We start from the raw sequence: 12,389 nt of genomic DNA, 5'->3' as shown, positions 1-12,389 counted from the left end.
GGTATGTTGGGAAAATTTAGTTTAACGCTTTTTTCAAGAATTTTTTTTTCTCCTACTCCCCAGTCACGCTTTAGTGATTTTGGCTTATTGCAGGCTTCTGAAGGGACTTATTAAGAAAGTAAAGGCATGGGCATGTTTAGAAAAATTATTTGAAGCCATTTTAGAAGAAATTTTTTTTCTCCAGTACCTCAGTCACGCTCCAGTGATTTTACGTTATATCTCGAGAATGGTAAAAGGTAGAGATGTCATATTTGGGTCATACAAGGTAGTTGAGGTCTAGTTTGTGTCAAAAAAATTTCGTCACGGTTGAGTGAACACGGACCTTAAAATTGGAAAAATTCGACTCCGGTTAGGGGTGATCAGTTTATTACAGGGTATTTGTACTTCTCAATGGACTAGAGGTGTCGGGGGCAGAGCGCCGGACGAATTTACGTCATTCGTCCGGCGCAACGACCCGGGTCCTTCAACAAACTGCAAACAAACATCTGCTTCTTAATTTACTAAAAATATTTCTATACATTTCCCCTCGCGGGTAGCGCAGCGACCTCCCCTGGATGGTTAGGCAACCCGAGAGCACTGAAAGTGCGTATGCACAGTATAGAATCAAAAGCCTTTGCGCGTAAGCCAGTAGCCAGGACAAAGTTACTTATAGTAGACCCCAACATTCTGGCTTTCCCGGGAAACTGTTGGGCCAATCGGGACGAAACTTGGCATGTACGTGGGGACTATTGCCAAATGAACCCAGAAAATTTTTCAGAAGGAACGGGCCAAAAGAAGTGGGCCAAAACGGGGTTTTAGTGGCACCAACAGAAGGTTGCAAGACATCGAGCTGTCAATCAAGTCACGCTATGTGATTTAGGGGTTTAGAGGCCGTTCAGCTCCGTTTCCGGGGCCAAGAAGCGTTTGCCCGAGTATTGGGAATTTTTCCAAGTATAATTGGGGGTGGGGGCAGTGCCACCACCCCTCCAGTGGTGAGAAAACGTGTGGAAAGCCACGCCCACTTAGGTAATATGGTTTTTGGGCTATTAGGAGCACTTGGAATTGGTTTTTGGGCAAAGTGATGCTTAAATCTCAAAGGGACTAATATGTAGAATATTTCACCACCTGAATTTTGGGACTTCCCCCTCCCAATCGCCCTCCAGTGGCGTAAGAAGGTTGCGCACCTAAAAATGAAGCTATCGAGAAATAAAATAGATAGGTATGTTGGGAAAATTTAGTTTAACGCTTTTTTCAAGAAATTTTTTTTCTCCTACTCCCCAGTCACGCTTTAGTGATTTTGGCTTATTGCAGGCTTCTGAAGGGACTTATTAAGAAAGTAAAGGCATGGGCATGTTTAGAAAAATTATTTGAAGCCATTTTAGAAGAATTTTTTTTTCTCCAGTACTTCAGTCACGCTCCAGTGATTTTACGTTATATCTCGAGAATGGTGAAAGGTAGAGATGTCATATTTGGGTCATACAAGGTAGTTGAGGTCTAGTTTGTGTCAAAAAAATTTCGTCACGGTTGAGTGAACACGGACCTTAAAATTGGAAAAATTCGACTCCGGTTAGGGGTGATCAGTTTATTACAGGGTATTTGTACTTCTCAATGGACTAGAGGTGTCGGGGGCAGAGCGCCGGACGAATTTCCGTCATTCGTCCGGCGCAACGACCCGGGTCCTTCAACAAACTGCAAACAAACATCTGCTTCCTAATTTACTAAATATATTTCTATACATTTCCCCTCGCGGGTAGCGCAGCGACCTCCCCTGGATGGTCTCGCAACCTGTCGCACTTTAGTGCGAATGCACAGTCTAAATCAGAAAACGTTGCACGTGAGGTGGAAGTTAAAATTCTATGCGTGGGAGACCGACTGATGAGCATTTCCACCATGTAGGGTAGGGCAGATGAGGTAGGTGATTAGCACGTTAGTCAGGTAGCCCTGTCCGCATGACGCAGAAAATTTTTGGAAACGATCGGGCCAGAGGAAAGGGGTCAAAACGGGGTTTTTGTGGCCCGAGGCTGTTCATTGGTCAATCAGCTGTCAATCAAGTCACGCAAGAGTGATTTAGGGGTTTAGAGGCCGTTTAGCTAAGTTTCCGGGGCCGGAAAGCGTTTGCCCGAGTATTAGGAATTTATCCAAGTCTTTTTGGCGGTGGGGGCCCTGCCCCCACGCCCTCTGTGGTGAGAAAACTCGTGCAAAGCCACGCCCACTTAGGTTCTATTGTTTTTAGGCAATTCTGAGGCATGTGAATGGGGTTTTGGGCCAAGATTTGCCTAATTCTCAAAGAGTATTATTATTTGAAATTTTCTTTACTGAAAAATCGGTGTTTCCCCCTCCCAATCGCCCTCCAGTGGCGTAAGAAGGTTGCGCACTTAAAAATGGAGCTATTGAGAAATGAAATAGATAGGTATGGTTGGAAATATTAGTTTAACATTGTTTTGAAGAAATTTTTGTTCTCTTACTCCCCAGTCACGCTTTAGTGATTTTGGATTATTGCAGGCCTCTGAAAGGACATATAGAGAAAGTGAAAGCATGGGCATATTTGGAAAAATTATTTGAATCCATTTTAAAAGGAATTTTTTTCCTCCAACTCCTCAGTCATGCTCCAGTGATTTTACGTTATATCTCGAGAATGGTAATAGGTAGAGATGTCATATTTGGGTCATACAAGTTAATTGAGGTCTAGTTTATGTCAAAAAAATTTCGTCACGGTTGAGTGATCATGGGCCCTAAAATTAATAAAACTTGATTCCCATTGGGGGTGATCAGTTTCTAACCTGGTATTTAAACTATTTATTAATGGACTAAAAAGGTCGGGGGCACTGCGCCGGACGAATGCCGCCATTCGTCCGGCGCAACGACCAGGGTCTTCCAACAAAATCAGAACAAACACCTACTTTTTACCCTACTAAACACATTTCTTTACATTTCCCCTCGCGGGTAGCGAAGCGACCGACCCCTGGATGGTCCGGCAAGGCGAGCACTGAAGGTGCGTCAGCATTTTATTGTCGGAGAACGTTGCGCTTTTAGCGTGAGTATTGGTAGTTTCGAGTATATCTACAGTTCGGGGGTAGAACGAGCATTTCCCAGACAACTGCCGGGCCGATCGGGCCAAAACTTTGCACGGGTGCGGGGACCGTTACCAAAACGACCCAGAAAATTTTACAGACCGATCGGGTCGGAGGAAGGGGGTCAAAACGGGGGTTGAAAATCGGGGCGCGGCCACCTGTCAATATGTCGATCAATCAAGTCGGTCAGTTTGAATTCGAGACCGTTTCACGGCGTTTCCGGGACGGGGGAGCGACGGTCCGAGCCCTGGCAATTTTTTCGGGTACTTTGGGCAGCGGGGGCTGGCCCCCCCGCCCTCTGCGGTGGTTAAACGTGTGCCAGACCCCGCCCACTCGAGTTTCGTTTGTTTTCGGCCGTTCGTAGGCTTTTGAACGGGTTTTCGATCAAAGTGTCACTTATTTCTCGAAGAGGATACTGAAACGAAAGTATTGTCGCCGTCGAACAGGGAATTACCCCTCTCGGTCGCACGCCAGGGTCTTCGAAAGTTTTGCGTACGAAAACACCACAAACGTTAGGATAGAATAGATCGATGGGTATATAAACGAAAAGCGCTTTGCGCGCAATCATTTTTGTTTTTTGTCACTTTGCGATTTCGGAAGTATACTGTGAGTCGGGCGTAAAACGAGCATTTCCAAGACAACTGCCGGGCCGATCGGGCCGAAACTTTGCACGGGTGCAGGAAACTTTACCAAAACGACCCAGAAAATTTTTCAGAGCGATCGCGTTTGTGGAAAGGGGTCAAAACGGGCTTTTAGTGGCCCGAATCGGTTATTGGGCAATCGAGCTGTCAGTCAAGACGTGTTCGAAGCCTCGCCCATTCGGCGATGGGAGATGAAAGTATATATGTGAGTCGGGCGTAGAACGAGCATTTCCCAGACAACTGCCGGGCCGATCGGGCTGAAACTTTGCACGGGTGCGGGGATCTTTACCAAAACGACCCAGAAAATTTTTCAGAGCGATCGCCTTTGTGGAAAGGGGTCAAAACGGGCTTTTAGTGGCCCGAATCGGTTATTGGCCAATCGAGCTGTCAGTCAAGGCGTGTTTGAAGCCTCGCCCATTCGGCGATGGTAGATGAAAGTATATACTGTGAGTCGGGCGTAGAACGAGCATTTCCCAGACAACTGCCGGGCCGATCGGGCCGAAACTTTGCACGAGTGCAGGGGCCTTTACCAAAACAACCGAGAAAATTTTTCAGAGCGATCACGTTGGGGGAAAGGGGTCAAAACGTGGGTTTTGTGGGACGGAGAGAGGTTGCAAGTTAATCAGGCCGTCAATCAAGTCACACACCACAAACGGTGGGATAAAAGTATATTGCTATTATATTAACGAAAAAGAAATATACTCTTAGTGAAGAGGTCGGAGGTGGGTACCTCTGAAGAGCGTCAACCGAGATGATGACGCAGGCAGGCTGTCAGGCAACGGTGATCACTTCGTTCATAATATTTTTTATTTCGTGAAATTTTGCTCGTCGAGCGTTAGTGGTACAATTCTGAAGTATACTGTGAGTCTGGCGTAGAACGAGCATTTCCCAAACAACTGACGGGCCGATAAGGCCGAAACTTTGCACGAGTGCGGAGGATGTTACCAAAACGACCCAGAAAATTTTTAAGAGCGATCGTATCGCAGGAAAGGGGTCATAACTGGGGTTTTGTGGGACTGAGAGGGTTGCAAGGTAATCAAGCCGTCAATCAAGTCACACACCACAAACTTTAGGTTAGAAGAAATCGCTAGTATATGTACCAAAAGAAACAATGTTTCTATTGAGCAGCTCGGAAGTGGGTACCTCCAAATTATGTGAGTTGGCGCACTTGGACGGGGGGCCCTACGCCGGACGAATCTCCGCCATTCGTCCGGCGTGACGACGTGCCACTCGAAATAGCCACCTCGACAGCACTACTTCGTTAAAAACAATTTCAAACAGACCCTCTCCTTTTCCCTCGCGGGTAGCGTAGCGACCTCTTCTGGATGGTTAGGCAAGGAAAAGCACTATAGTGCGTCATGCACAGTATAGATCAGAATTCGTTGCACGAAAGACTAGTCCAGAGTATGTTAGGGCAGACCCTACGAGTTACCATTTCCCAGAAAACTGGCGGGCCGATCGGGTTGAAACTTTGCATGTAGCGGGGGACACTTACCAAACGAACACAGAAAATTTTTCAGAACGATCGGGCCATAGGAAGTGGGCCAAAACGGTAATTTAGTGGCCCGGAGCTGCTGATTGGTCAATCGGCTGTCCATCAAGTCACGCAAGAGTGGGTTTGGGGTTTAGAGGCCGTTTAGCTCCGTTTCCGGGGCAAGAAAGCGTTTGCCCGAGTATTAGGAATTTATCCAAGTATAATTGGGGGTGGGGGCACCGCCACCGCCCCCTCAATGGTGAGAAAACGTGTGGAAAGCCACGCCCACTTAGGTAATATGGTTTTTGGGCGAATAGGAGCACTTGGAATCGGTTTTCGGGCAAAGCGATGCATAAATATCGAAGGGACTAATTAATAGAATATATCACCACCCGAACTTTGGGGATTCCCCGTCCCCGTAACGGTCCAGTGAGTTCGGAATGTTGCGCTTAAGAATTGAGATATTGAGAAAAAAAAATACATAGGTAGGTTGAGAAAGTTTAGTTTAATACTTTTTTCAAGAAATTTTTTTGCTCCCGTGCCTCCGTCACGGTCTAGTGATTTTGGCCTTTTGCCGGCTTCAGAGAGGTCTTATCAAGAATCTAAAGGCATGGGCATGATCAGAAAAATCATTCCAATCACGTATCAGCAAAAAAAATTTTCTAGTAGCCTTCAGTAACGGTCCAGTGATTTTCTGCCATATCTCGAGAACGATAATAGACAGGGGTCTCATATTTGGGTCATACAAGGTAGTTGGAGTAAAGTTTATGCCTATAAAATTTCGTCACGGTCGAGTGATCACGGACCTCAAAATGATAAAAATCGACATCCATCAAGAGTGATCAGTTTATGACGTGTTATTTAACCTACTGAATGAACTAAAGTGGCTGGGGGCTACGCGCCGGACGAATTTCCGCCATTCGTCCGGCGCAACGACCCTGGTGCATCCAACAAACTCATAATGAAACATACGCTCGTTTATACTAAAATATCTCCCTTACATTTCCCCTCGCGGGTAGCGCAGCGACCGTCCCTGGATGGTAAGGCAAAAGGGTAGCACTTTAGTGCGTTATGCACAGTTGAAATCAGAAGTCTTTGCACAGAAGACAAATAGCTCCATTATAAAGCGATAGCACTGTGAGATTGACTATTTCCCAGAAAACTGGAGGGCCGATCGGGACGAAACTTGGCATGTAGCGGGTGGAAGTTACCAAACTAACACACAAAATTTTTCAGAACGATCGGACTAGGGGAAGTGGGCCAAAACGGGGTTCTAGTGGAAAAATTAAAGGATGCGCGACATTGAGCTGTCAATCAAGCCACGCTATGTGATTTTGGGGTTTAGAGGCCGTTTAGCTCCGTTTCCGGGGCCAAAAAGCGTTTGCCCGAGTATTGGGATTTTTTCCAAGTGTAATTGGGGGTGGGGGCACTGCCACCGCCCCCCCAGTGGTGAGAAAACGTGTGGAAAGCCACGCCCACCTAGGTAATATGGTTTTTGGGCTATTAGGAGCACTTGGAAGTGGTTTTTGGGCAAAGTGATGCTCAAATCTCAAAGGGACTAATATATAGAATATTTCACCACCTGAACTTTGGGAATTCCCCCTCCCAATCGCCCTCCAGTGGCGTAAGAAGGTTGCGCACCTAAAAACGAAGCTATCGAGAAATAAAATAGATAGGTATGTTGGGAAAATTTAGTTTAATGCTTTTTTCAAGAAATTTTTTTTCTCTCACTCCCCAGTCATGGTCTAGTGATTTTTGCTTATTGCAGGCCTCTGAAAGGACCTATTAAGAAAGTAAAGGCATGGGCATGTTAAGAAAAATTATATGAATCTATTTTGGAAGAAATTTTATTTCCTCATCTCCTCAGTCACGCTCCAGTGATTTTACGTTATATCTCAAGAATGGTAGAAGGTAGAGATGCCATATTTGGGTCATACAAGGTAGTTGAGGTCTAGTTTGTGTCAAAAAAAATTCGTCACGGTTGAGTGATCACGGACCTTAAAATTGGAAAAATTGGACTCCGGTTAGGGGTGATCAGTTTATTACGTGGTATTTGAACTTCTTAATGGACTGAAGGGGTCGGGGGCAGAGCGCCGGACGAATTTCCGCCATTCGTCCGGCGCAACGACGCGAGTCATCCAACAAACTTCAAACAAACATCTGCTTCTTAATTTACTAAAAATATTTCTATAAATTTCCCCTCGCGGGTAGCGTAGCGACCTCCCCTGGATGGTTAGGCAACCTGAGAGCACTGAAAGTGCGTATGCACAGTATAGAATCAAATTTCGTTGCACGAAAGTCAATAGCTAAAGCTAACTACTCTAAGCGACCGTGAATCACTATTATCTGAAGAACCACAGGGCCGATCCGGACGAAACTTTGCATGTAGCGGGGGCTAGTTACCAAACGAACACAGAAAATTTTTGGGAGCGATCGGGCCAAAGGAAGTGGGCCAAAACGGGATTTTAGTGGCCCGACGCTGCTGATTGGTCAATGGGCTGTCCGTCAAGTCACGCGAGAGTGAGTTTGGGGTTTAGAGGCCGTTTAGCTCCGTTTCCGGGGTCGGAAAGCGTTTGCCCGAGTATTGGGAATTTTTCCAAGTATAATTGGGGGTGGGGGCAGTGCCACCGCCCCCCCAGTGGTGAGAAAACGTTTGGAAAGCCACGCCCACTTAGGTAATATCGTTTTGGGGCTATTAGGAGCACTTGGAATTGATTTTTGGGCAAAGTGATGCTCAAATCTCAAAGGGACCAATATATAGAATATTTCACCACCTCAACTTTGGGAATTCCCCCTCCCAATCGCCCTCCAGTGGAGTAAGAAGGTTGCGCACCTAAAAACGAAGCTATCGAGAAATAAAATAGATAGGTATGTTGGGAAAATTTAGTTTAATGCTTTTTTAAAGAAATTTTTTTTTTCTCACTCCCCAGTCATGGTCTAGTGATTTCGGCTTATTGCAGGCCTCTGAAAGGATCTGTTGAGAAAGTAAAGGCATGGGCATGTTTAGAAAAATTATTTGAATCTATTTTGGAGAAAATTTTATTTCTCCATCTCCTCAGTCACGCTCCAGTGATTTTACGTTATATCTGGAGAATGGTAGAAGGTAGAGGTGCCATATTCGGGTCATACAAGGTAGTTGAGGTCTAGTTTATGTCAAAAAAATTTCGTCACGGTTGAGTGATCACAGACCTCAAAATTGGAAAAATTCGACTCCGGTTAGGGGTGATCAGTTTAGTACGTGGTATTTGAACTTCTTAATGGACTGAAGGGGTCGGGGGTAGAGCGCCGGACGAATTTCCGCCATTCGTCCGGCGCAACGACCCGGGCCCTTCAACAAACTTCAAACAAACATCTGCTTCTTAATTTACTAAAAATATTTCTATACATTTCCCCTCGCGGGTAGCGTAGCGACCTTCCCCTGGATGGTCTCGCAACCTGTCGCACTGAAAGTGCGAATGCACAGTCTAAATCAGAAAACGTTGCACGTGAGGTGGAAGTTAAAATTCTATGCGTGGGAGACCGATTGATGAGCATTTCCACTATGTAGGGTAGGGCTGATGAGGTAGGTGATTAGCACGTTAGTCAGGTATCCCTGTCCGCTTGACGCAGAAAATTTTTGGAAACGATCGGGCCAGAGGAAAGGGGTCAAAACGGGGTTTTTGTTGCCCGAGGCTGTTCATTGGTCAATCAGCTGTCAATCAAGTCACGCTAGAGTGATTTAGGGGTTTAGAGGCCGTTTAGCTAAGTTTCCGGGGCCGGAAAGCGTTTGCCCGAGTATTAGGAATTTTTCCAAGTCTTTTTGGCGGTGGGGGCTGTGCCCCCACGCCCTCTTTGGTGAGAAAACCCGTGCAAAGCCACGCCCACTTAGGTTCTATTGTTTTTAGAGAATTCTGAGGCATGTGAATGGGGTTTTGGGCCAAGATTTGCCTAATTCTCAAAGAGTATAATTATTTGAAATTTTCTTTACTGAAAAATTGGTGTTTCCCCCTCCCAATCGCCCTCCAGTGGCGTAAGAAGGTTGCGCACTTAAAAATGGAGCTAATGAGAAATGAAATAGATAGGTATGGTTGGAAAAATTAGTTTAACATTGTTTTGAAGAAATTTTTGTTCTCTTACTCCCCAGTCACGCTTTAGTGATTTTGGCTTATTGCAAGCCTCTGAAAGGACATATTGAGAAAGTGAAAGCATGGGCATATTTGGAAAAATTATTTGAATCCATTTTAAAAGGAATTTTTTTTCTCCAATCCCTCAGTCATGCTCCAGTGATTTTACGTTATATCTCGAGAATGGTAATAGGTAGAGATGCCATATTTGGGTCATACAAGTTAATTGAGGTCTAGTTTATGTCAAAAAAATTTCGTCACAGTTGAGTGATCACGTGCACTAAAATTAATAAAACTTGATTCCCATTGGGGATGATCAGTTTCTAACCTAGTATTTAAACTATTTATTGGACTAAAAAGGTCGGGGGCACTGCGCCGGACGAATGCCGCCATTCGTCCGGCGCAACGACCAGGGTCTTCCAACAAAATCAGAACAAACACCTACTTTTTACCCTACTAAACACATTTCTTTACATTTCCCCTCGCGGGTAGCGAAGCGACCGACCCCTGGATGGTCAGGCAAGGAAAAGCACTTTAGTGCGTATGCACAGTATATATCAAAATTCGTTGCACGAAAGTTAATAGCTAAACTATAACCTCTGAGCGTATATGATTAAGCATTTCCCAGACAACTGGCGGGCCAATCCGGGCGAAACTTGGCATGTAGCTGGGGGCTGTTACCAAACGAACACAGAAAATTTTTGGGAACGATCGGGCCAAGGGAAGTGTGCCAAAACGGGCATTTAGTGGCCCTGGCGTGGCTACCTGTCAATCAAGCTGTCCTTCAAGTCACGCAAGAGTGATTTTGGGGTTTAGAGGCCGTTTAGCTCCGTTACCGGGGCCAGAAAGCGTTTGCCCGAGTATTGGGAATTTATCCAAGTAATATTGGGGGTGGGGGCACCGCCACCGCCCCCTCAGTGGTGAGAAAACGTGTGGAAAGCCACGCCCACTTAGGTAATATGGTTTTTGGGCGATTAGGAGCACTTGGAATGGTTTTCGGGCAAAGTGATGCCTAAATATCAAAGGGACTAATTAATAGAATATATTACCACCCGAACTTTGGGGATTCCCCTTCCTCGTAACGGTCCAGTGAGTTCGGAATGTTGCGCTTAAGATTTGAGATATTGAGAAAAAAAAATAAATAGGTAGGTTGAGAAAATTTAGTTTAATACTTTTTTCAAGAAATTTTTTTGCTCCCGTGCCTCCGTCACGGTCTAGTGATTTTGGCCTTTTGCCGGCTTCAGAGAGGTCTTATCAAGAATCTAAAGGCATGGGCATGATCAGAAAAATCATTCCAATCACGTATCAGCGAAATTTTTTTTCTAGTACCCTTCAGTCACGGTCCAGTGATTTTCTGCCCTATCTCGAGAACGGTAATAGATGGGGGTCTCATATTTGGGGTGTACAAGGTAGTTGGAGTGAAGTTTATGCCTAAAAAATTTCGTCACGGTCGAGTGATCACGGACCTTAAAATTGATAAAAATCGACATCCATCAAGAGTGATCAGTTTATGACTTGTTATTTAAACTACTGAATGAACTAAAGTGGCTGGGGGCTACGCGCCGGACGAATTCCCGCCATTCGTCCGGCGCAACGACTCTGGTGAATCCAACAAACTCATAATGAAACATACGCTCATTTATACTCAAATATCTTCCTTACATTTCCCCTCGCGGGTAGCGCAGCGACCGTCCCTGGATGGTATGCCAACCCGAGAGCACTGAAAGTGCGTATGCACAGTATAGAATCAAATTTCGTTGCACGAAAGTCAATAGCTAAAGCTAACTACTCTAAGCGACCGTGAATCACTATTATCTGAAGAACCACAGGGCCGATCCGGACGAAACTTTGCATGTAGCGGGGGCTAGTTACCAAACGAACACAGAAAATTTTTGGGAGCGATCGGGCCAAAGGAAGTGGGCCAAAACGGGATTTTAGTGGCCCGAAGCTGCTGATTGGTCAATCGGCTGTCCGTCAAGTCACGCGAGAGTGAGTTTGGGGTTTAGAGGCCGTTTAGCTCCGTTTCCGGGGTCGGAAAGCGTTTGCCCGAGTATTGGGAATTTTTCCAAGTATATTTGGGGGTGGGGGCAGTGCCACCGCCCCCCCAATGGTGAGAAAACGTGGGGAAAGCCACGCCCACTTAGGTAATATCGTTTTGGGGCTATTAGGAGCACTTGGAATTGGTTTTTGGGCAAAGTGATGCTTAAATCTCAAAGGGACTAATATATAGAATATTTCACCTCCTGAATTTTGGGACTTCCCCCTCCCAATCGCCCTCCAGTGGCGTAAGAAGGTTGCGCACCTAAAAATGTAGCTATCGAGAAATAAAATAGATAGGTATGTTGGGAAAATTTAGTTTAATGCTTTTTTCAAGAAATTTTTTTTCTCCCACTCCCCAGTCATGGTCTAGTGATTTTGGCTTATTGCGGGCCTCTGAAAGGACCTGTTGAGAAAGTAAAGGCACGGGCATGTTTAGAAAAATTATTTGAATCTATTTTGAAAGAAATTTTATTTCTCCATCTCCTCAGTCACGCTCCAGTGATTTTACGTTATATCTCGAGAATGGTAGAAGGTAGAGGTGCCATATTTGGGTCATACAAAGTAGTTGAGGTCTAGTTTATGTCAAAAAAAATTCGTCACGGTTGAGTGATCACGGACCTTAAAATTGGAAAAATTCGACTCCTGTTAGGGGTGATCAGTTTATTACAGGGTATTTGAACTTCTTAATGGACTAGCGGGGTCGGGGGGCACAGCGCCGGACGAATTTCCGCCATTCGTCCGGCGCAACGACCCGGGTCCTTCAACAAACTTCAAACAAAAAAATGCTTCTTAATTTACTAAAAATATTTCCATACATTTCCCCTCGCGGGTAGCGTAGCGACCTTCCCCTGGATGGTCAGGCAAACTTGTAGCACTTTAGTGCGAAAGCACAGTAATGGTCGAAAGCCTTTGCTCGTAGAGCAAAAATAATGTGACGAAGTCTGTTAAGAGATAGCGTTAGAATTACCATTTCCCAGAAAACTGGCGGACCAATCGGGACGAAATTTGGCATGAAGCGGGAGGTAGTTACCAAACGAACACAGAAAATTTTTGGGAGCGATCGGGCCAAAGGAAGTGGGCC

Source organism: Styela clava, chromosome 14, assembly GCF_964204865.1.
Source record: "Styela clava chromosome 14, kaStyClav1.hap1.2, whole genome shotgun sequence".
Taxonomy (NCBI): Eukaryota; Metazoa; Chordata; class Ascidiacea; order Stolidobranchia; family Styelidae; genus Styela; species Styela clava.
The sequence above is the reverse complement of the archived record's forward strand: the minus strand, read 5'-3'. Positions refer to the sequence as shown.